Source organism: Lytechinus pictus, chromosome 5 (genome assembly GCF_037042905.1).
Source record: "Lytechinus pictus isolate F3 Inbred chromosome 5, Lp3.0, whole genome shotgun sequence".
NCBI lineage: Eukaryota > Metazoa > Echinodermata > Echinoidea > Temnopleuroida > Toxopneustidae > Lytechinus > Lytechinus pictus.
Genome location: NC_087249.1, coordinates 48,447,366 through 48,473,347, shown reverse-complemented (window position 1 = coordinate 48,473,347; position 25,982 = coordinate 48,447,366). Strand labels below are relative to the sequence as shown.

The following is a 25,982-nucleotide window of genomic DNA, read 5'->3' as shown; positions in this document are numbered from 1 at the left end:
ACTCTGGTCAAAGGTCTAGAAAATGCCCAGAAATATGCCACCAGAATCAGTGGTAAGTTGAGTATTGTTTATGATTATTATTTACTATTGAGTAGTTTCAGGGCTAATTTAGTATCACAAAGCATGATTTGGCTGTGCAATATTAGAGCTTATAAACATGGGTTCAAGGATGTGTCCAATGATGAGAGCATAAGTCACATGTTCATTGTAAAATTCTAGGTATTTTTCTAGCCCTTGTGAAACAGGGATATTTTATAGACTTGAAAATTTGGGGAGGAGGGAGGGGTTCAGGGGGTGCATTTAGTTTGCAGTTTGGTGGAGTTTGGTGCATCATTTTCGCCATAGCACGTAAAGACTGAGATGCCATCTGAAATACATATACTTTCAAAGAAAAGGCTGTGGCGAGGATTTTGATATGCTTTATTTAGGCTTGCATATAACATACACCTGTGATGTCAAAATAGAAGCAGATGTGACCTTTTTGTCTTTGCAATCCTAGAAAATTTTGAAACAAAAGTTAAAAAAACAAAGAAATACATTTAAAAATTCACAAAACTATTTTTTTATAGATATTAGAAATGTCAAAATCAATATTTTCATTAACAAATAGCTTTTTGCTACTTGGAGCCATGTAAAATGAGTCAAATGCGTAAACATACTTATTTGCATGTGTAAAATTATTCTTTAAATTTTTTTAAATACAAACGCATAGATTACATCTGACCCTATGCTCATGCAAATTTTTGCAGCAATCACGCTATTAGTGGTTGAGTTCCCTAAAAGTGTGGTCTGAAATAGCCTAGTTAAAATTGGGTTAAATGTGATACTTGTTAGGGCCAATATGGCACTCATCTGTTATTCATGCAATATTGACTGGCCTTGAGGGGAACATCAAATATGTTGCTGCAACAGAATCATATTGGCCCGAGCCTTTAGGCGAGGGCAATATGGTTCTTTTAACCTTGGACAATATATTTGATGTTTCCCGAAAGAAGAGCCAGTCAATGTTATTATTATTACCTACAGCTGTATAATGTGTAATTCAAGCTATAATTTGGAACAATTTATATGCCTGTTTGCCTATCACTACATCTGTCAGGTCATTCACGAACTTGGCGAAATTGTGACGTAAATTGTTACCGTGCAGTAGAGCATTATGCATAGCGCACACATAACACGTAAAAATGTTGCTCTTGGGTTTGGTCAGCTGGGAATGTGTATGCACTGGCCGCGGCGCATATTATCTACAATACGTTGGTTCACAAACTGGTTCCAACCAGATTTCGCAAATACTGAAATTAACGATCATAATCGACTCCTACTGGGCAAGTGTACTAGCAGAAATACATGTATGGCCAATATTGTCCCCTGTTTTTGTACATTTATCTATTTGCTAAAATGCCTTGAATAGGTAATAAAATACTATATTGAACAGCAAGTTTTTAGCATATGCATTCCTGGTATTAATATTAGTCATACTGTGTTTTGTGCAAAACGCTCTCGTAATGCAGACGCAAATCATGAAGACCGTGAAGACTTTGGAATAATCAAATAAGGATTCAAATTTTTGCTGTGATCGTGTGTCTTTCTAGTCTAGAAAATACCTGGGTCTTATCCATGTTATCCTATGGTGTATGGAAAGGGCTGTGGAATCTCTTTACAACTGCTACAGTAGTACCATTATCTCAGACAAGACTTAAGAACTAGCAATATCATATATATATCTCTGTCTTTAATGAGGTTGCATTGTTACATTGCAACATCAGTGTCCCATCTTACACAGAGTTGCGATTGATCCGATCAACCAAAACTATAGAAAGCCAGCAACGTCAACATCTAAAATGCATGTTTGTTCAAGATATTGTTGTGTATTCATATTTCTATTCAATTTCTTGTGAATTTAGTGTGCTTTTCTTTGTTTACAAAGAACATTGTGCCAATTTCCATTAGAAAAAATTATGGCTCTGATGGATTTCCATATAGTTGAGGTTGATCGTAATTATCGTAATTCTTTGTAAGATCGGGCCCAGTTCTCTATTTAGACAAACACTCTGAATATGTGCATACTTTGAAAATAACCATATTTCATCTCAGTCAAGTATGTATCAAATACAGTTCAATTCCAATGACAGGATTTCTGAGAAGCATTCTTGCTGTTTTGGATGGTAAACATGGCAAAAGCATTTAATGTATCACTTTGCATATTGATCATTTCACTTAGATGTAATAATCTTGATTTTTGTTTCATATTTTCTGTAGCCATTATTACAAGGGAGAGAGTGCTAGAAGAGGTACGGATGGATTCCGACCAACTGGTCATCTTGCAACACATAAAGGACCTGTCAACCTTCAACGAAGGCTAAAGGAGGCGGTGAAGGCTGTGAAAGCACTGGTTGAACGTAAGTCAAGAGCATCTTGTATTTTATTTGATCTGGTGACAGTTGGTGCTTATACAGCCAGTACACTTGATTACCCTGCACTAATCACAACTCTTTCAACTATCCTATTTCTCTTCAAATAAATATGCAGATATTTTCACCATGAAATGATTTTTAGGTCATTGTTATATAATGATAAAGCTGATGTTCTATTTTCGATTTTGGAAGGAAATTTATCTTTTTTGTAAAGTAGTTTCTTCAAACTTTTTGATTTCCATTTTGCTGCATTCTCATAATGTTTCAAATACATGGATTTTTATACCCACTGGCCCGTATTGTGAAGTCAGGTTTAACTTAAACTCAGGTTTAAAGTTGTGGTTTAAGTATGGACAGCCAAAAGTATCGATTTTTTATTAAGTTGTACGTTTCTTTTGTTTGGTGTGCTCTTTCCTGATTCATCGATGGTGAAGACAATAATCTATATATACTTCCTAGACAATTATGAATGATTTGAGAGCCGTCCGTCCGTCACAAACCTAATGACACATAACTCCACAACCGTAAGTCGCTTTTCAACCAAACTTGGATGGTAGATGGACTTGGGGGACCTGCATGTTATGCTGCAGTCGGAGGTCACATGGTAAGGTCAAAGGTCATTTTCAGGTCAACGTTAAAGTTTACATGCAGGTCAACGTTAAAGTTTATATGCAAGACTCTCTTATGACACCTAACTCCGCAACCGTAAGTCGCTTTTCAACAAACCTTGGATGGTAGATGGACTTGGGGGACCTGCATGTTATGATGCAGTCGGAGGTCACATGGTAAGGTCAAAGGTCATTTTCAGGTCAACGTTAAAGTTTACATGCAAGACTCTCTTATGACACCTAACTCTGCAACCGTAAGTCACTTTTCAACCAAACTTGGATAGTAGATGGACTTGGGGGACCTGCATGTTATGCTGCAGTCGGAGGTCACATGGTAAGGTCAAAGGTCATTTTCAGGTCAACATTAAAGTTTACATGCAGGTCAACGTAAAAGTTTACATGCAAGACTCTCTTATGACACCTAACTCCGCAACCGTAAGTCGCTTTTCAACAAAACTTGGATGGTAGATGGACTTGGGGGACCTGTATGTTATGATGCAGTCGGAGGTCACATGGTAAGGTCAAAGGTCATTTTCAGGTCAACGTTAAAGTTTACATGCAGGTCAACGTAAAAGTTTACATGCAAGACTCTCTTATGACACCTAACTCCGCAACCGTAAGTCGCTTTTCAACAAAACTTGGATGGTAGATGGACTTGGGGGACCTGCATGTTATGATGCAGTCGGAGGTCACATGGTAAGGTCAAAGGTCATTTTCAGGTCAACGTTAAAGTTTACATGCAAGACTCTCTTATGACACCTAACTCTGCAACCGTAAGTCGCTTTTCAACCAAACTTGGATAGTAGATGGACTTGGGGGACCTGCATGTTATGCTGCAGTCGGAGGTCACATGGTAAGGTCAAAGGTCATTTTCAGGTCAACATTAAAGTTTATATGACAAGTGTTATTCCATCCCAGTCATTTTACAATGAAGTTTCGATACAATTCTGTTGCATGCCCTCGCAAATCACGATATTTCTGGTTATTTTCATAAGTGGGCGAGACACAAAATCGCTTTTGCCTTGTATGATATAATAAAACATACAAATATAAAAATAAGATCCATAAATTTTAGAAAGGAAATGTTAAAGAATTTTTTATTTTCCTTTCATTTTACACTTGCAGACATCTCACTCAGGGTACAACATGGATACACTCCCTGTCTGGTGTTAACCATCTTCCAAGAATAAATAAGAGATAGTCTACACCAAAGACAAGGACATGACACCAATCTTCAAGTCTTCCTCTACACGGAATGTCTGGTGGGAACAGTTATTGGTCCTTGCGTGAAGTATGATTTACATAAGGATGGCTTTGACACCAAACTCTTCATATCTTGTGTTAATGATTTATTCATGATAGAGATACATGTAGTTTGAAGGGATTTGCTCTTGACGCCACTCATTATTTACACTTTACATGTGTGTCTGGTGTAAGCCCTATTTCAACAGGGCTTTTTAAGATCAAGATTTTTACTGATATAGAGTGTAGATGATGTTTGGTGTTTGGCTATACGTGTGTATTATAATTCCCATTCATATCTTGAATATTGGGGACCCTGTAGTGAATGGGAGGGGGGAGGTCATCAGACTGAATGAACTATATATCAGTTCAAATATGTCAATCGTCAAAAATATTTTTATTATCAAATATGTGACTTGCATATATGCATTCATTCATGAACCCATTTTGATATGTACTTCATGATGACATTAGTGTAGAAGCAGGTCCAAGCTATTGTATCTTTGCTGATACATGTAGTTCGATAGTTTTAGGAGATATTTGTGGAGTTAAAATTTACATATTTATCTTAGTGAAGTTTGTATATTTGTGTTTATCTTGTGCTGACTATTCTGTGAAAGTGGATCTAAATTGTTTCCAAAGTTTTTCCCACATTGAGTTTTATATCCGATTTTTTTTTCTTTACCCTGGATCTACATGTTGAAGAAGGGGGGGGGGGGGGGAGTGGATGGGATTGGGCTGACTATTCTGCAAAAGTGGATCCAAAGGTTTTCCAGAGTTTTTCCCTATTGCATTTTATCTCTGGTTTTTTACCCTGGATCTACTTGTCGTAGAACTAGTCAGGGGGGGGGGGGGGGAATGGGGAAGGGGTTGGGTACCTGAGCGTAATAAGTCCAAATCGAAAAAAAAAAATCGCAGCAACATTACCAGACTTTTGTCTTTGAAGTCCATGCATCTTTTGAGACCAAATTTGCAATGCTTAAGGTAGTTTTTTTTTTACATCTTATAAAGGCATATCAGACCAAAAATTGCTCAAAAGTCAAAAACATGATTTATTATTTATTATTATTATTATTTTTTTTTTTTTGGGGGGGGTGGTATCAATATCCAAAGGTCATTATACATTCAAATATCTTATTCTTGTGACAACTGAAAAACAGTATGAGAGATCAATATTGGTTGATGTAGGTTTATTGGAAGTGCAATGATCTTACAAGATTTTGGGGGGTCTGGAGGTCAAAGTTCACAGAGGTCACGATAGACCTAAAAATATCTATATATTGCGATACCTAAAGAACCATTTACTTGTGTACATGTATGCACATGGCAGTAACAATGATCTGAATAGATATTAGAGTCATGAGTTTAAAGTTTAAAGGACACATAGGTCAGTAAAAACAGTAATATCTTGTTCTCACTATAACTAGTATACGTTTGGGTCTTTTATACATTGAAATATTTTGTTCTTGCATTCTGAAGAACTGTTAGAGAGAACATCTCAAAGTTTAGCTCATGTATAGATATGTGAGTGGGTGATCTTAATCAGATTTAAGGGTAACAAGGTCAGGGGTCAAAGATCACAGAGATCATTGATTCAAAACTGATATATATGGGGGGGGGGGGTTGTAGTACATGTAGATAGTGTATAGTGCTTGAAAAGTGTTTTTATATTTATCAAATCATTAAAATTAATGAAAAGAATATGAAACTAAGCAAAACAATTCTGGGAAGTGTTTCACAAAATAGTTAAGACTTACTAAATATGCTTTCACCTGTAAGTATTATTATACACATGATAATTTGGATTCTCATTGATTGATTCATGTATGCAGTATCCTCTGATTCTGATCCAACCAATATGGTGATCTGTTATTTTCCACACACAAGTGGAAATTCATGAGCAATTTTTAGTCACACTTAATTTAATCTTTGTGAAACACCTCTTTGATTTGTCTTTTGCGTCACATGTTCTAGGGACATTGATATTCTGTAATTCAAAACACTAAATCTGTTTTGGTTCTTTACTTTTCATGCAAGAATTCATTGAATTTACTTTTCAAAAACAAATTTCATGTTTTTGTTGTGTACATTTTCTATGATAAAATAGAATTTTCATTTGAGAACAAGTTTAAAACAGAGTTATAGGTTTCCGGAAACATTTTTTTGTAAAACTGAAAATCGCTGTCCCTAATGTCATGTCAGATAGCTTGGACCTGCCCTATACATGTACATGTAGTGTGTGATTGTACTATATACTTGCTTTGTATTCACAATCTTATTTGTCTTTCTTGAAAATAAAATGTAAGACCGGCAGCCGAGAAGATTCATTCAAGTTGGAGGACCAGAGCAGCTGACCTCATTGATGGAGTAGGCCCTAGACCTCACTAAAATGGTTTCCTGTCTGGTTTGAGCTGGGATCTTCCTGCCAGAATCACACAATATGTGATGTCACTACCAAGAGATCTATTTTTCAGTGTGCAGAGGAGGGCACTTGACACTGCTGTGCATGGTATACAACATCTACAATGTAAGTGCTTTATCAATGATTTTTATGATATTTTGTGTAGCCTAGAGTATATGAGACAATGCAATCAGTTTTCCAGTAATTATTCCCAAGGGCAACAATTAGTTTGGAAATATTGGGCAGCAATATTTACCCATATTGGGCTTTTTATCCACATTTTGCTACAATTGCACTTTTTGAATTCATGAGGTTCTAATTTCAATTTTTGGAAAGATATTCTTTTTATGAAAATCTATCAAAACAATACAATTCCTGAACGCAATTTGAAAAATTTGGAGGGATTTAAAATAAAAATCTCCTCTATAATACAATACTTGCATTATCTGTTGATCCATTGATTGCTGTCTTTATATACCTTTCTGTACTATCTGCTCTAGCTGCTGCTCTAGATTCATCTTTGTTTCACATTGTCACAACATAATATATGCCATGACTGATATAATAATGTGCTAATAAGACAAAGAAATCATTCAAATGGAAATTGATATATATTTGATCTTATTATTTTTTAAATTGATTGCAGAGCCTTGATAGAGCAGTGTGAATTATTTTGCAATAAATCTATTCTCTATTTCTGTACATATTGATTTTTCGGACAGACTAATTTTACTTTTTCAAAATGTTTGGACCGATCCCCATTCACCATAAACCTAATTTTTTTTTGAAAATGCCGAGTGTGTATCCATTATGTAAACATAGAATGCGAGAGATTTAGCCAGACCTGTGTTGGATGATAATGATATTGTGATGAAGGTGGCTTCTCAATATCGGTTCGTCTGTCAAAAAACAAAAATATAAAAAACAAAGACAAAACTTTTGTCTTTTCTCCTCCACTTCAGATAAAAAATTTAACTCATTTTCATGAGGATTGTGTGCTTCAATGGTATTCCCACAATGTGTAAAGGTAAAAAATGTTCCTTCAATCAGTGCAATACAAGTTAGTGTGGAATCTAGTTTTAGAAGTGCAATGTCAAATTTTGATTTCTATCTTGCCAGTAAGTGCTATTTACCCTTCAAGAGCCTTGCCCACTGTAGTGTTTCTGGTTGACCCTTATCAATATTTTTTCAGTGTGCCTTTTGCACATTTTTCAAATTTATTTGATGGAGCAGTTTAGCCAAGATGGCTTTGGGGCTTAGTGGCAGTGATCAAAGTCGATCAAGAACCGGTTTGCACTCCAAAGAAGAGGAGAGAGGAACTGTTGACCGATGTTTGAATCAAGCACTGCTGTCTTGAGTAATGTTTTAATTGCATGTGACGGTTTTGCCTTTGGTGTTTGAAAATCTGGTAATGTTTGGATAATCCTCAAGTACTCTCTGATGAAGAGGAATAGTTTTCTTTTCAACCCATGTGTTGGTATCCAGCGCTCTCTCAAAACATCATACAAGTTGCATATTATCTATTAGAAATTGAAATTGTGATTTCTTACAATAATTCTTGATGCTTTACAGGTGGTCATTTTATCATTTGGTAGAAATTTCAGCACTCTGATATGCAACGCTTTTGATATTGTTTATTGCCATCTGGAATTTATCCACATTTCAGTCTGTGGGTGGGGCAGTGATCCAACAGATTGTCAACCCTGAATTCTCCATTTTTTTCCATGGTTGTTCAATCATTGTATCATCTGGTAGTTTTTCCTCAGGGAACATTCTGTATGAATGAGAATTGCATAATTCACTGTTTCGAATTAAAAAAAAAATTGCTGTATTTGGGAAGGTATTTGATGGAACTTGGCTTATCTGATTTGGTTGATCAGGTCATCTTTCAAATTCACATTATCTCTCTCCTGTGCTTTGAAAACTGTATTCGCTCCAAACCAGTGCTGCTATGTGGACAAACCTGAAAAATTGGTTCAAGTCAGGCTTTATGTAGAGGATTGTAACATTGCCTACGGGAAGCTGCCAGGGTAGAATGCCTCTTCAAGACCTGAGAGTTCTGACCATGGTAATCAATGAAAGATGCTTGTAGAGCCTCATCAGCATCCACACATCACCCTCCAAGGACTGTAGCGAATGATTCTTTGAGACTTGACCGTGGTATGGTATTCAATTAAAGAGGATTGGCGTACCTTGAATAGCCTCAGCAACATTCTCACATGGACCAATAATTGTGGCAGAGAAGAAGGGCACCTAGCCTAACCCAGTTTTGATGGAGTGTAATTGGATGACTTCTACTTAGATTGTTACAATGGTTTCCGACATCCGTCTGGTACAAGTTTGGGAAATTCTATTTGTTGTCGTCTCTGAAATTTGGCATTTTTTCTAGATTATAGCAGTCATCATAGATCTTCCTAAAACAAAGGATTCTTACATCGAGTCTGGATTGAGCTGTGGAAATTTTCATTTGGTGCTGTTTTGGAAATTCCTTAATTTTCTTTTTGCTGAAGAAAGTATTTCCTTCATCCATTCTGGAAGTCGTTTTGGAAATTTTGTTGGGTTCCGTCTCAAAAATTTGACATTGCGCTTCACTAGTAGGGAACATGCATTGTACTGTGATGATTGATGGTGCATTGTGGGATATAGAGTGCACTTCCTCAGGATGAGCCTATCTTGAGGGTTCGACCTGTTAGATCTAGATTCGCATATATCTTATCATTCTGAATGCAATAGCTCTATCTCTCAAAATTTCTGTGGAAGAAGTGATGGATGCATACGCAAACCATTTGGTTCTGGTATGATGGTGAATAAATGAAGGGGAAACAAAAAAGTAAGAAAAGGAAAGAAATGAAAAGAAAGAAAACATTTTTTTTTCCTGTTGGTTTATTTCTAAATATAAAAAAAATGTTGTGTTCATTGAAGTTCATAGATACACAATTGCATGTACAGAAAAATGGTGCATTTATCTGCAAAATTTGTCTATGTCCATCTGCTCAGGCTACTGCTCATTTGAAATGAACCCCCCCCCCAAAAAAAAAAAAAAAAAAAAAAAATTAAAAAAATAATGCAAAAATACAATGACGAAATGATGCAGTAGATTAAAAATGAAAAATTTGACAATTGTTAGTATTACTGTATAATGAAATTATTTAGATCATTTTAATATCAGTCATGTAGGCAAATGTTGAAATGTGAAATGAAGGAAGATTGGCAGTTTGGGGAGCACGTCATGAGATTTGTCAGTGATCATCACCGACTAGATGCAGTGATTTACAATAGCTCATAACATCTGTTGGTGAAAATCACTGACAGAAATTCTCATGAAATGCTTCCCTGGGTGGATAGTCCAGGGAGGTATGGAGAGAAAGCACAATTAATGGATTAACTGGTAAACCTGTAGAAAGGAGAAGGGGGGGGGGGATAGAGGGGAGGAGGGGGTTATGCAGAAAGGGGGGGTGGCAGATTAAAGGAAATAGGGTGGTATTGTTCTAGGTTGAATAAGGAGACTACAAAGGAGATTAACAGACCGATTCATATGGCAAGATAGAGAAAAGGGGGGTAGAAAATCAGTGCATTGTCTCTCATACATGTACACTTGGCTACACAAAGTATCATTGAAATTGTAAATAAAGCACCTACATTATGGATGTTGTATGTCATGCATGGCAGTGTCCAGTGCCCCGCCCTGTACACTTAAAAATAGGACTATTGGTAGTGACGTCATCAGACTGGCGGCCATTTTGTGAGGGGTAAGGGTTTGAAACTCCATTGAATCAAGAGGTCGGCTGCTTTGGTAACCTCTATACTTGAATGAATCTTCTTGGCTGCTGGTCATTTTTTTTATAAAGTTTTTTTACAATACATTTTTTTAAAACAATAAATTCCCTGGAAAATTCTTGCTCTTCAGTCATTTCTTTGTGCATCTGTATTCTTTGACCTTGCCCTGCACCCCTCCCCCATTCTTTGACTTGCCCCCTTTTTTCTCTCCATCCCTTTAATGTCATGTGACATTTGCTCCTGCATCAGTTGCTCCTCCATTTCTCTTAACTTGTATGGTTAGGGTAGTGATAGGATATTGTATAGAGGGTTGGGATTACAATAAGGTTTATGCTTTATGGTGGTGTTTAATCTGCCATCCAATGACAAAAGAAAGCAACTATCGGGCAGTGGAATGGTTTTGAAACAGGGGAGGGGGCCGACCATGCAAATGATGGTCATTGTTGCGATTAAGTACACTTTTTTTTCGAAAATAGTAGGGGTGTAACTCCCTGCTTTCGTAGCCCGCCCCCCCCCCCCCCGACTATTTTTATTATTTCTAAAAAGTCTTTTTTCGTGATTTGGGATATTTGATATTAATCTATACAATCCAAAGCAATTATCTATATTTTCCTCATTTACTAATAATTTTATTCTACAGAGTTGCTTCCTTTTGTCATGAGATCACAGAAATGTCACAAAACCTTTTTTTTTGCAAGCCAAAAGCGAAATTATTTCTGAAACCTCTACGTTTTGAGAAGGCCAAGATAAAACTTTAATGAAAGCCTTAATTGATTTATTCTTAAATGATTTTCATATCAACTTATTCTGTGATACAAGTATAGTATCAATTGAATGTCAAGGATTTGCTTTTGGGTTTTCTCATCTACCCCGATTTACATGTAGAATATCTTTTTCACTGTAAGCAAAGCAAAATGTTTTTTTTCGCAAAGATGTATTTGAGGTAGTGGCAAGTTTGTGAATCCGACTTGCAAAATTTGTGAAATGCAAAGTGTTGATATTTTCAGGTTATAGATTACTTTCAAGTATAATGTCATATTTTGGCTTGCAGCAGGTCAAGTTTAATTGCCTCCCCTTTGAGGTTTGCACATTATCCACAAAAATCACATATAATTTTTAATCGAGTTTTTTTATTATGGAAGTTTGCGGTAAACACCATGAATGTAGTCCTGAAAAGGACTGTTTGTTTATCTTTCTTGGTTATTTGATAAAAGAACTATTAAAGTTGGTGATTATGTGCTTAGAGCGGAAAACCTTTGCAGATGATGTGCAACCCTCAATTATTCACCCCCCCCCCCCGATTCATTGTTTTTGTAAAATGTTGCAAAATGGATTGATATTGATGGAAGATTTTGTCCTCCTTTCACATTAATTTTAGTTTTATAATATAGCATCCTACTGCATTTTTCTGTTTGAAATTAGTTATTTCAATATCCACCCAAATGAAGTTAGCAAGGTCAATCCCAAATTGAAAAATAATGAAAAGTAGATTGCTTTTTGATAAATAACTCAACAAGAATGCATTTTGCAACAAAATAGGTATAATTTCACTTGGAAATGATTTCAAGAGTGAACTTCACAAAATGAAAACAATATGTTCAATAGATTTTGATTTTAGTATTTTATATTATACATTTGTTCGAACAATAATTTCTAACAATGTGCCATATATATTGTCACATATTAGACTGGTATGTTTGAATGCTAATTAATTATATTTTAAGAGAAGTAACACATTAAATGCATCATGGCATGTACAAAGCAATGATAAATATAACTTCAAATTGGCAATGCTGAAGGTTCATGTACGTTGGATAAAGTTGAATTTTCATTTTTTTTCATACGTCTTTCACAGGGGTTTTAGAAGTGAAAAGAAAGTGTTGGAATTTAATTCCAATCTTTTGCTGAAGTAGCTATAGGCTTAATAATGTAAAATGCATTTTATGAAGTTCACTCTATTTCCAAGGGTTGTTAGTACAGAGCGTCACACAAAAAGGAAACCTGTTTTAGTGATATATATTACATCTTGAAATAAGTTTTGACGATATATTAATATGTGTGAAATAACGATAATATTAGACGTAAAGAAGATAAAAAATCATGATGTCAATGAAAGATCATACATCGGTTGCCATTGTTTAAAAAAATAATCCCCCTAAAACTGAGAATCCGGGTTTCCCTTTTGTGTGATGCTTTGCTCGCACAACCAAAATGTGAAAGTACCTTTAAAAGAGAGAGAAGGGGAAGAATAGGGAGAAGAGAGAGAGACAGACGGAGAAGAGAAAGAGAGAGGGAGAGAGAGATAGAGGGTGGAGAAGAAATAGAAAGAGAGAGGTCTGAAAGGGGGAGTGATGGGGGACTAGTTCTAAATAAAACCGAGTACAAGAATAAATACAAGAAGCCAAAAAACGAGGTGTAACACAATTATTTACTGTCCATGGCCCAGCCTAAAAAAGAGTTACAATTGATCCGATCAACCTCAACTACATTATGATAATCCATCAATGACAAATTTTTTCCACAGGAAACTTGAACAAAGTCCTTTGTAAGCAAAGACAAGCACACTAAATATTTAAGAAAACAATGAATGTATGAATATACATATCAAGAAAATATTTTGAACAAACATGCATTTTTAGATGTTGACGTTAGTGGCTTTCCATACATGTAGTTGTGTGTTTGATGAGATCAATCGTAACACTTTGTAAGACGGGGCCCAGATGGATGTTTCATTTAGCTCTTTGTAAAGTTATTACGCGCGACTTTATGTATGACTAGAGCAAGTTCTTAGGTGCTAAGTCAGCTACACATTGATATAAAATATAGCACAAGAAAGGGTCACCAGTCAGGCGTAAAGTCGGTCGTAACTTACGAACGACTTCATGAAACCACCCACCAGGCAAAATAACAAATTCTTAAAGTTTGTACAATGTCACTTGCAGAGGAACTTTATACATGTATTTCAGATTTTCCAAGTGTATCTCAGAAATGTCTCGACCAATGTGACCAAAATTGCATCATAATCTGATATGAGATAAGAAAGCTATGGCATTTTAAACTTTAGCTTTTTATTCTGGTCAGTATGCAAATTAGGGAACTTAAATGGCGTCTCAAATTCCTGATTTCGTTTGTATTTTATTATTATGTGAATAATGATTTTTCTTGACATTTTCCTGTTTATGATATGAAACAAGAATAGATTCCTCTTGTATGAGATTGCCATTCTCGCAATATTTAGTTATTCAATGATTCTAATTGTCAATTCTTCTGAAATTGAAATAGGTTATGTCTCATAATAAATACAAATGAAATAAGAGTGTGACAACATCTACTCTTTCATTTACATATGATCCCTTTTGAGCATAAAATTGTTTTGTGAAAATAAGCTAAAAATTTATAATTTCATAACTTTTACATCCAATTTCATGAAATTTCACTATTATGCTCGTTTGAAATTTCTTTATTTCAAATACAACTCCACTTTTTGTTGTGGGGTGGACCTGACCTATGAAGCATATCAGATATGTTACATTCCAAACAGCCAAACTAGAGATTATGAAAACTAAATCAATTAATGGTTCAGATTGAGAGATGTTTCTTACTTCCAATGAATGAATATCCAAGGTGTAACCCATTTAAAAAGGGCCTGTTGAATTGTTTGGCTTTACGAAACACTGTTCTTTAAAAGTCGCTAAAAAACCTGACCATGGATCACAGAGGGCGTTTCTAAAATCCAAGGGAAGTAAATAAGTTATTTTAAGTTAAGTTAATAAGTTAAGTTAAAAGCCCTCCCCCTAAAGCCTAAAACAATCTTTAAAGATATACATAAATGACATGGAAATACAAAATGGCTTAATGTCCCCCTTCTCCTTTATAACTTTACGTTGTTCCCAAGAATGTTAAATAGGCCTAACTAAAGCAGAATTATTTCCCGCTTACAATATAGAGAAAGGTTGAGTTACCTCGTCTGAGTAACGTCATAAAAACAGATTGCCTAACAGTATACCGCATTCGTGAAAGGAAAGTGGGCTGATATGGTTGATCAGATTTGTTTTGTTCCAGCGATCGAATTCTACTGTAATAATTTAGGGTTGTTTTACAATCAGGGTAATCAAGTAGCTGTCTCATTGTTTTGTCCTTTACTAATCATTCTAAGTTAGTTGCATATACCAGTTTCATAGAGACAAAAATGCTGTAATATCAAGTAAAGTCCTATAACTATGCTTAAAACTAACAAATTCGGAGAGGGCATTTTGGACAGAATACCTCACTATTTGTTTAAAAGTAAAGTTATCGTCTTCTAATGCTTTCAGTTTTTAAATAATCACATTTTAATTATCAGTGTTGATTGGTAAGGGCCTAAAGATGGCTAAGAATAAACATGGCCCTGGGAAGCAGGAGTGCTGGAGGCACACCCCAGGTATTTTGGAAGATGTGAAAAAAATGGAAAAATAGGGTAACCCCTCTTTTTATATATATATTTTTTTTTAGCTTTTCAAATTTTCTGGGGACCAATCTGATTTTCAATTAGTAGTGAAAACCTTTTTTTTTTTTTTGGGGGGGGGGGGTCAAATTTCTTGAGACCATTTTGACTTCCATTTTCTATTGAATTCAATAAAAAATCTTCCCCAGGGCCCTGAGAATAAAGATGCATATATGTGGGCTTGAAATGGGAGGAGGGGAAGAGAAACAAAGACAGTCATTTCTATCCTAACATTCCAGACATGGTCAAGTTTTAGAAGAAAATATGTATTTCAGTACTGGCTCTTGAAAATTAATTGCTCTAACAGTGCCCAATAACTTGCCATCGTATACCGTATTTTTTTTTATGGTGAGTAAAAGACCCTAAAAAGCACATCCTGATTGGAAAACAACCCTTTCCTCTTCGAGAACATTTCTGTACAACATGAAACGTAAAGTTCCTCGGACTCGATCGCAGGCAGGCAGAAGACCAATAACGGGATCCTTGACCTGTCCTTGACCACCGGCTCCTCACCATGATGAGACTGCATCAGGTGAACTTTCAAATCATGGTATCAGCATGGTCTCATCGTCAGCTTATTCCTCGATCTCTGAAAACTGGCTGGAAATCGAATTGGCCGGGACACGACAGAGCTGGCCATATCCCGTCAGAAGATAACCACCGCGGATGCCTTCCATGCAACATTCTGCTATCCACCAGACCCATCTGCATGGATTGTGATGTGTATTCGAGCGTACATGTAGGCCGAGATCCCACCTTGAACATGTTGAAGATCCTTGGATATGCACGGACTGGGTTGGAGAAGTCTTGGTCGACACCATGCAGGTTCAATCTTGTACTGATGGAAAACAGTAAAAAAGAAAAGTTTAGTCATACATGTATACCGTTTCTCGGCTATGTCATCCAAGAATAAAAATAATAATAAGAAGAAGAAGAAGAAGGAGGGGGAGGAGAAGAATAATAATAATAAGAATAACAAGGAGGAGAAGGAGAAGAAGAAGAAGAAGAAAAGGGAGGAGGAGAAGGAGAAGAAGAAGGAGGAGGAGGAGAAGATGATTAAGAAGAAAAGGAAGGAGGAGGAGGAGAAGAAGAACAAACAACCCCAACAAAATAAAACAAAAGACTTTTTCTTATTTTAACAACCTGAAGTATTCTTTGTCTTGGTAGATTTTAAGAATATTTCCCTTTCATCTGATTGGTTGAAAGTTGAAACGATGCCGTGGTCGACGTCATTGCCATTCCTGTAAAAAGTAACAATCCCACTGGAGCTTATAGGCGCTACCTAGCAAAACTTGATGCGATTTCAAAGATTTTTGACACTATCCTACACGAAGAATCGCCAAAAGGTAGCAAAATGGCAGATAACACCGACTGGCAAGTGGCAACACTCAACGATTATATAGAGACTTATTGCAAAACACAAAACAACAATTTCATTAGTGACTCACGAGCAGTGGCGTAAATCTCGTCCGTGCTGTGGAAGGGGGGGGGGGGGGTGATAGCAGTGAATGTCTATCATAATTTTCTTTTCGATGGCTGTTTTAATGGTGTTTAATTGTGACAGAAATTATAATTATTCTGACTTAGTATTTTTAGCGATCGAACAAATCGTTAGTACTTGGAAGACCAATTGGTGTCTAAAACCGTATTTCTTTTTAAGCCAATACGAGAAAATGGAGATTTAACATTTAAAATGTATTCAATGAAATCTCATTTAATCATTGCTTACAGGTGGGAAGAGAATGAGGACTTTTTTTTCTCTCTACAGTGCGTCTAAAAAAAACCCTATTCACTTTTGAAATGGTTGCCAAATAAAAACAAATACGTCACTATGGGGGGGGGGAGACCTAAATATATATGGAAAGCCAATAAAGTCAACTTTCAAATGACAGCATAAATTTGGAAAACTATTCATGCTTGAGCACTATCCACTTAAACAAAGGGTATTAAAATTAGGCTGGTTGATTTACTGATAAATTATTGATTACATAGGTTAACACACCATGAACACAATGCTGAGACCCACATGAAAAAGTCAAAATGCCACACTGAAAATTGCAATTCATGTTTCCTCATGGATTAAATTTCCATTAAATGATTCATGAAACGTGCTCAGAGAACCGAACTTAATCATGATTGATCATTGATTCATCACAACACCCTCAATTTTGCAAGTTCCCTTTTCATGTCATTATACTCTCAAAAACTGAAAGGAATTGGAAGGCTAATTCCTGCCCAGCCAAATGTTCATCCTACCCTTTGTTTAAGTGGGTAGTTTTATTGCTTTATTAGCTTGTCATATCTAGGTCTCTTCCCATATGTGACATTTTTTTTTTATTTGCCAGCCATTTCAAAAGTGTAGTTTTTTTTAGACGCACTGTGCGAAAATACCCATCCCCTTTGGAAAATCCTCGATCTGCCCCTTGCCATCATAGACCATAAGCATATACTAATTCACTCAACGTGGAAAATAGCACATTGATGCATATGAAATAGAAATATTGCTGAAAGGAATGATTTTGAATAGTCTTAAAAATTTCATTCAGAGCTGATGCAATATTCAAAATGAACAGAAGATCATTCACGGCCGAAATACTCAGATTGTTTTGTTAATAATGAATAATAAATAAAATTACAAAATATGGGAAATATTACTGTTCTTGTGTTTTAGTAACGGCATTTATTAATTTCAACAGTCTGAGGCGTAATAATTCAAACATTTTTTTGAGGGGGCCCAGACATGGTGTATTTGGCAACATTTTAAAAGAGCTGCGAGCGAGTGAGCGAAGCAAGCAAATTTTTGTCCATTTTGATAAAAAGTCTTAGTTTGTGATAGATTTTGACAAAATTTTCAGATGATATCAGATTTCAACCTTTTCCCTTTTCTTTATCTCCTTTTTTGTTTGGTCGTGAATTTCTTGGGGGTCCATGCTCTCATCATCCAATTTTTTTATTCCGTTTTTATTGTAACAATTTCAAGTAAATTACAAAATTTGCAAAGGATTGTTAAATCTTGCTAATCACACAAACACAAGGTGGTTGCCACACACCCACACACACACCCACACAATAAAAGTAAACATCCCTTACCCTCAGTCCCCCCCCCCCCCCATTGCAAAGTGATGACTTAATATCATCTTTACGCCATCAGCATTTCATTGTAAATTTCACTTGAAGCACGGAGAAGGCATATACTTGCAGTGGCGTACAGACAAAAAGGGGGGGGGGGTCGGGGGCGCTTGCCCCCCAAAAAAATCACGACGAACAATAGAAGGAGAAGAGGAAAAAAAGGAAAGAGAGGAGGTAGAAATGTGATATCATTTTCTGAATATTATGTCAAAATCTATCACAAAATAGGATTTAAAAAAAAATCAAATGTTTGCTCGCTCGCTAGCAACTTATAAAAAAAATTGCCCGATACGCCATATGTGGCCCCTCAAAATTTTTGGCTCATTACGCCACTGTATACTTGTACAAACTATTCCCCTCTTCCCCAAATGTGCCAGGATAATAGCATTCCCCATTCTCATCAGTGTACTTAAGGATACATTGATTGGTTTATGATCAAAGTTATAATCATATTTAACAGTCGTCGGAATCATACAATTTAATAAAATAACTCCCTACACAGCGTGATGCAGCAGAATGACCTTTGATAGAAAGCCAAACGTAGGAATTTGGCACAGCCAAATTGAGGTAAATGAAGAAAAATCTGCGTTTTTTAAATTCAAAGTTTGGCAAATTTAAGCATTTCAACAAAATTTAAAGATGAATCTACGCATTAATAGAAGTATGAATTTGATGATAAAGTAGGGCCTAATTACTGTTTCTATTTTGAAAAGTGGGGAGGAGGGTGAGCAATATATCCTTCATCAATCCCCTGGAATTTATGCCCGAGCTCATGAGAAGGAAATATATCTCAATTCTCATCAAACAATTGATTCGGGCGCGAAGCGCGAACTGAAAATTGTTGATATTCCGGACTGAAAACTGATCTTTCTCGTGGTTTTTGTAATCACGAACCGAATAGGTAAGGTATCTACATACTAAGCAGTTGATGCAAGATAAACATTTTTTGGGGGGTTATATCCCGACCAGTGGAATAGCTTAAAGGGATGCTCCGGGCTGAAATAATATGATTTAAACAGATAAAGAAAAATCAGACAAACAATTAAAACACTGAAAATTTGATCAAAATCGGACAAGAAATAACAAAGTTATGGCATTTTAAATATTTGCATTATTCCGGTGAAGCAGTTCTAGGCATGTCTTCATGAATATTCATTAGGTGGGCCGATGATGTTATATCCCCACTTGTTCTTTTGTATTCTATTATATGAAATTATGTTTATTCAAAATCTTTCTGCCAAGAACTGAAAAATTGGATTGACAACTGATTTAGTGCATTATATATTCATTGCTGCAACCTATATCATTATAAAGGAGACACATTATTCACACGTGTATGAAAAAAGAAACAATTATGATTTCATGTAATAATATAAGAACAATTAAAGTGGGGATGTGACATCATCAGCCCACCTAATGAATATTCATGATGACATGCATATAACTATTTTCACAAAATATTACTACATTTCAAAATTAAATAACTTAGTTATTTGTTATCCGATTTTGATGAAATTTTCAACATTTTTCTTTGTGAATTTTACTTTATTTATTTAGATGTAAATGTTTTCAGCCCGGAGTACCCCTTTAAGCTAGGTACTCCACCCCCCCCCCCCAAAAAAAAAAAAACGAAACAGCATTTCTACTAAAAAGCATTACCTTAACATACTCGTTGTTAGCATTATTATCACAGACATTGCTCAAAACTTACCTCAAAATTTCCTAAATAGTGAAAAATAAGGCTTTAATACTTCTTAAAATGCGCTGGAAATACATACTGGTCCCTATACTATGTGGGCTACTGGCTAAAAATAGGCATTTTAAAGTCTTTATGCTGACCTAGGACTGTGTGTGACTTTGTGAGGATCCGTGTAAACATGTCACTTCAATAGATTATACTTGCCTGTCAGAAAATGTGAAGATGTCGCTATACATCTTATTTTTTTAACTTCATGGTTCACTCAAAATATACAATAACAGCTGGGGCCAACTCACGTATTGACTTTTTGGACACATAATGTCTACAGCACAAATCTAGTGCTAGTGTTGCCCAACCTATTTAAGCACGTTTTCAAGAAAAGACAAGATATATTTCCTACTCATGAGTCACTGCAACAGTCCCCTTTTCATGTCATTATACTGAAACTATCCTGTCCCGTTCTCTCCCCTCATATTCCTCTTCCTCTCTGCATCTTTCTTCCCTTTTCGTTCCTTTAATTTATCAACGTCACTTTCCTTGTTTCCCTTTCATCTTTCTTCCCCCCTTCTCTTTTCCTCTTGCCCTTTCTTTAGTTTCCTCGCGGGAGCGCAGAAATACCGACACAATAAGGGGGGGGGGGGGTGTGCTGACCAGCTGTGTCATAACTTATTTCAGTGAAAAAAAAATTTAACCTTAAGTTTGAAAAACAATTAACTGGCATACACCTTTAATTGATCTTGGCAAACGCCAGTAGGCCTACTTTATTATGATGTGACTTCATTGGTACTATGCGTCTGCACACGTTTACTTCTTTGAACCATTTTTAACATGTTAAAGATTCCTTGGGTTTTTAACACTGAAATAATTACCCCGGGAATAATTATTGCACTTACCTGCATGGTTACCACCAAACTAATGTTTCCCAAATTCACTTCCTGAAGTTTCTATCGTTTTCCTCTGTCTCATACGCAGTAATATCAGGGAAATAAAATCCGTCGGATGTTTTGTTATTGAAGAACATGTCACTTCTCTCGGCATATGCTGTTGTTGTTGATTGCTGTGCACTCTCGCCTGCTCCACTCAGCTATTCAAAATTTCCCGCCCATTGTGCGCTCGTGTTTCGCCCCAATGCATGACAATGGTCTTATTATCATGCGTCGTTTTGATTAGTGGTTGACTCGGTCAACGTCGTTTCAATAAAATTCAACGCTTCGCAGTGGCGTACCTAGGATTTTTAACAGGGGGGGGGGGGGGCAAAACCGTCCGCCAAAAAATTTGACAAGCAAAAAAAAAAAAAAAAAAAAAAAAGGTCTTCAAGTTCGTCAGGGGGGGGGGGGCAAAAAAGGTCTTTCAAGCTCGTCAGTGGGGCAGGGATACGTCCTTTGCATGGGTTGTGGCTCGTCAGGGGGGGGGGGGGCAGACTGCCCCCTCTGCCCCCCGTAGGTACGCGTGCTCGAGGAGCAGATGTGTGTGTAAAATTTAAGCCTTGCAATAATCTTAACTTACTGCTCGTCTTGTTTTATGGAAGTGCAGACTGGAACTTCATTTTCAAAATCCTGCAGAATAAATTGATGAGAAAGAGAAAGATTAACAACATTTAAAGGAGAAATATATTGAAAATCGTAAAAATGGAGAATCATATATCAAATCAAAGGAGAAAATAAGGAGAACACGATGGTGTACATCATTTATCATGGAGACCGATGGAACTCAGTTAATTGATAGTTTAAAGTTCTCTCTCTGAATGCTTCAAACACGCAGAATTACGTCCGCGAAATTGGGGATTTTTTATGACGTCACTTTCTGTACGAGAGGCGTGATTGGCTCTCCCACGTGAAGCTCCACTTGCATGCAAAACCTGTTGCGAGGGTACGTTTTCTCCACATTGTCACTGAATACTTCGATCACGAAATGAAAGAAAACCCAGAATTTTATCTAGATTTGGATTTTCAAATTGATGATTTTGAAGATGAAGAGAATGATGATGAAGTGAACAACAAAGTGACGTAGTTGGGGGTAAATTGGGGGAATCAATGATGAGGAGTCGGACAATTCAACTTGCAACACGATCACATGCCTATTCGCTACCAACTCATGCAGCTGCTAAGTGCTAGCTACACCGCGCGTGCCAAATTGAATTCACGAAAATGACTTACCACACTGTCCAGACAGAGTCTCTTACTTCTGTGACTATGAAGAAGGAAAATAATGATAAAACTGTACTTACAAATAAGTGAATGTAATCCGAACCTGAAGGCAAATCAACTCAACGAATAGCAGCAGACGATATGCACCGATGATAAACTTCATGTGGCTGGGATAGATTGTCACTCGTTCTGTTAGATGTAATTTTTATCTCATTAATTTGACAAAATTACGAAATTCAGGGAATTATTTATCTATATAAAAATGTATAATAACATCTCATATAATTTTTAAATTACGATAAAACGTTTTTTGAAGGAAAACGTTGAGGTAAATTAAAATTAGATGTAAAAGATCCCCAACATGCGTAGCTTGATTGAGAGCTGTGCAACACGTGCATAGATCTAGGTTCCACGAGCCTAATTACATCAGGAGGGCTAAAGATATTCGTTCGACCCAACCCATTCGAGTTTTTGTCAATTTGATATTGCTGATTGACAAAAATGTATGAATGTGATTCAAAATCTAACACTGATTCTAGAAATGGTAATTACTGAACTTACTTCGCCCAAATTGGGAAGATAAATAAGTGACTTGGAACTATTTTTTGACTGGCGGAATAATTAGGGCTATTTTACTGTTTCAGTTGATGAATTCGATCGATTCATAGTTATCTTCATAAATGGCGATTTATTTTTAAAATGAGCTGGCTACGGTACCCTTTCCTGGTCAGATTTGGAATGTCAGATATATATCCTATCCATTGGTAGTAAACATTCCACCCTCTAATTTCACATTTATTTTTTATGAATTTTTCAAAAGTGCCATTTTAACACACAAGTCTATGGGGAATGTTTTACGCGCGTGACACCTGTAAGTAATATGAGAAATCCCTAGTAGTGGATGGAATACCTGGCCAAACTCTTCAGTAGCAAACAATTTCTCACTGATATCAATATGTTTAGTCATCAAGTGGTGCAAAAAATGGATTTAATGGCTAGCAGAGCTACATCAGGTAAAGTTAGTAGGTCTGTGCTGTAGCCTAGGAATGTATGTAGATTGGTCAATGTATAGAGTCAAGGCCTCTTTATGTTCTGATTTATCATTGTTTTGTGTTAGTGTACATCACCTACTTAGCATTAGAAAGACCTTTAGAAATTGCTCATGTTAAAATTGTTCTTAGGAAGGGGGTAGGTAGAGAGGAGATAGAACTTTAAAAACTTTACTGAAGAGAACTAGAGTGGTTCAAGAAGGTATTTAGAAAAGGGCACAGAGTAAGGTAAGGTATCTAATAGTGCTCAGCTAAGGAGGGAGGGGGGGGGGCTGCTGTGTGCTGCAATCTTAGTATAGCCCCCCCCCTCTTTATTAAACCATGTCATTTATAAAATTATCTTTCTTTCTCTCTCTCTCTCTCTATTTATGTATATATTATCCTTGTTACATCTGAGAGGCAACAGCCCTAGGAAGACTTTGAATAGGTCAAATGCAAATATAATAAAGTAGTATCTCATTCTTTTATTGTTTCCTCATCCAATCTCATGTATATTTGGTAATTATGTTTGGGGCAGTTCTGGTATCCTGATATCTACACAGAATTTACATACACCTTTATATTACAATTGATAGGGACCTATATTGTCATTGCATTCACTGTTGGGCTCTATGCAGGTAGGATTTGTATACATCCATATATAGTGAAAATAACATGTATGGGTAACACATTAAAATGGGTCATTGCATAGAAAATAGGCATTTTCAATGCATTTCTTTGTGCTAGTGTGAGTGTACAGATATAAAAGAATAGCAAAGTAGCTATTCAAAAATATAAAATACATATGTCATATAATATAGGTTCCACGAGCCTAATTACATCAGGAGGGCTAAAGATATTCGTTCGACCCAACCCATTCGAATTTTTGTCAATTTGATATTGCTGATTGACAAAAATGTATGAATGTGATTCAAAATCTAACACTGATTCTAGAAATGGTAATTACTGAACTTACTTCGCCCAAATTGGGAAGATAAATAAGTGACTTGGAACTATTTTTTGACTGGCGGAATAATTAGGGCTATTTTACTGTTTCAGTTGATGAATTCGATCGATTCATAGTTATCTTCATAAATGGCGATTTATTTTTAAAATGAGCTGGCTACGGTACCCTTTCCTGGTCAGATTTGGAATGTCAGATATATATCCTATCCATTGGTAGTAAACATTCCACCCTCTAATTTCACATTTATTTTTTATGAATTTTTCAAAAGTGCCATTTTAACACACAAGTCTATGGGGAATGTTTTACGCGCGTGACACCTGTACTCTCTCAGCCAAGGCGAGCGAGCAATACGGCATGTTTGTGATTTTGATTACGATCACATATACGAGCTTTTAAAAGGTTTTATCGTAATTTAAAAAATAATACGAGATGTTACTTTATTTTTATATAGATAAATAATTCCCCGAGTTTCGTAATTTTGTCAAATTAATGAGATAAAAATTACATCTAACAGAACGAGTGACAATGTATCCCAGCCACATGAAGTTTATCATCGGTGCATATCGTCTGCTGCTATTCGTTGAGTTGATTTGCCTTCAGGTTCGGATTACATTCACTTATTTGTAAGTACAGTTTTATCATTATTTTCCTTCTTCATAGTCACAGAGGTAAGAGACTCTGGGCCGTATGCATAAAAAGTAGCAATTGCTTGTGCTAGCCTTTTACTTGAATCCGTATGCATAAACATAAGCAATTGCTTGCAAGCAAATGCTTTTGCTAGCAAGCACAAGCAATTGCTTGATGTCCGCAAGCAATTGCTTAAAGATCAAGCAATTGCTTAAAACCGTATGCATAAAACAAACCTTTTACTTGTCTTGATAAGCAATTGCTTGCGTTTTTTCAAGCACCTCCATGCAGACCAGCTTGAGCTCTTGCTTACTCATGGCATTCTCGTTTAAGGATTTAATTTTCATACCGTTTCAAGCTCCATATTCCAGATGTTATGTTGTGATTTCATATCTAATCAAATTCCTGTTATTTTAGACTTTTTACGGCAATTTTTGTCCATCGATCTACACAGAAACCCCCCTGATGCTCTGCGCTGTTTTCCCCCTATTTGCGTTATAAAAAATACTTCTGCCAGGTCGGGAACGAATTAGCGTCGTTGTTCTACTGTGCGATGTTCGCACAACCGTAACGATCCTTTGTCCAACACATAAGCTTAGGCAGTGCAAGCAAAAGGTTTCAGCACAAGCAAAATCGGCATGTGATCGTGTTGCAAGTTGAATTGTCCGACTCATCATCATCGGCGTAATTCCCCCAATTTACCTCCAACTACGTCACTTTGTTGTTCATTTCATCATCATTCTCTTCATCTTCAAAATCATCAATTTGAAAATCCAAATCTAGATAAAATTCTGGGTTTTCTTTCATTTCGTGATCGAAGTATTCAGTGACAGTGTGGAGAAAACGTACCCTCGCAACAGGTTTTGCATGCAAGTGGAGCTTCACGTGGGAGAGCCAATCACGCATCTCGTACAGAAAGTGACGTCATCAAATTCAAGTCAATTCAGAGACCGATGCGAGGCATATTTCGGAGAGGCATTTTGAGCGTTTTTTAATCGGCGATTTTCACCTTATGTATTATTTTCGTTATTTTTGAATGACCCACTGATAATCCCCACATCATTACCTTTCCATTGACATATAATAAGACCACATTCATAATCAATATAGTTCTCCTTTAAGAGTATCTAGTCACATTAAAGGTCAAGTTTCGCTTATTTTCACAAAATAGTGATATGCAAACCTGAGTGTCATGCAAATGAGACAGTCGATGATGACCCTCACTATTTCTTTTGTTTTTTATTGTTTGAATTGTACAATATCTCTTTTTTATATAGATTTGACAATAAGGATTCAATAAGATTCAACTGAGAAAAAAATACGTCACTTTTATCACATCTTTTCCTCTATAAGAAAACATTGGTGCCTCCATAACTGCAATCGTGGAGTTAGTAAAAGAAGAAGAAATAAAAACAGCAACAACAAAGCAATCAGGCGACGAAATGAGCATTGTTTACTTC

General features: G+C 36.2%; 1 long non-coding RNA gene across 1 annotated transcript; it reads right to left on the bottom strand.

Annotated features, from left to right (window-relative positions):
* Positions 1–12,354: 12,354 nt before the first annotated feature.
* Positions 12,355–20,921, bottom strand: LOC135154058 (uncharacterized). The gene is made up of 2 exons (XR_010293500.1): positions 20,647–20,921; positions 12,355–15,763 (listed from the first exon to the last, which is right to left on the bottom strand). It is a non-coding gene; the product is annotated as an uncharacterized LOC135154058 (long non-coding RNA).
* Between the last annotated feature and the right edge of the window lie 5,061 nt (positions 20,922–25,982).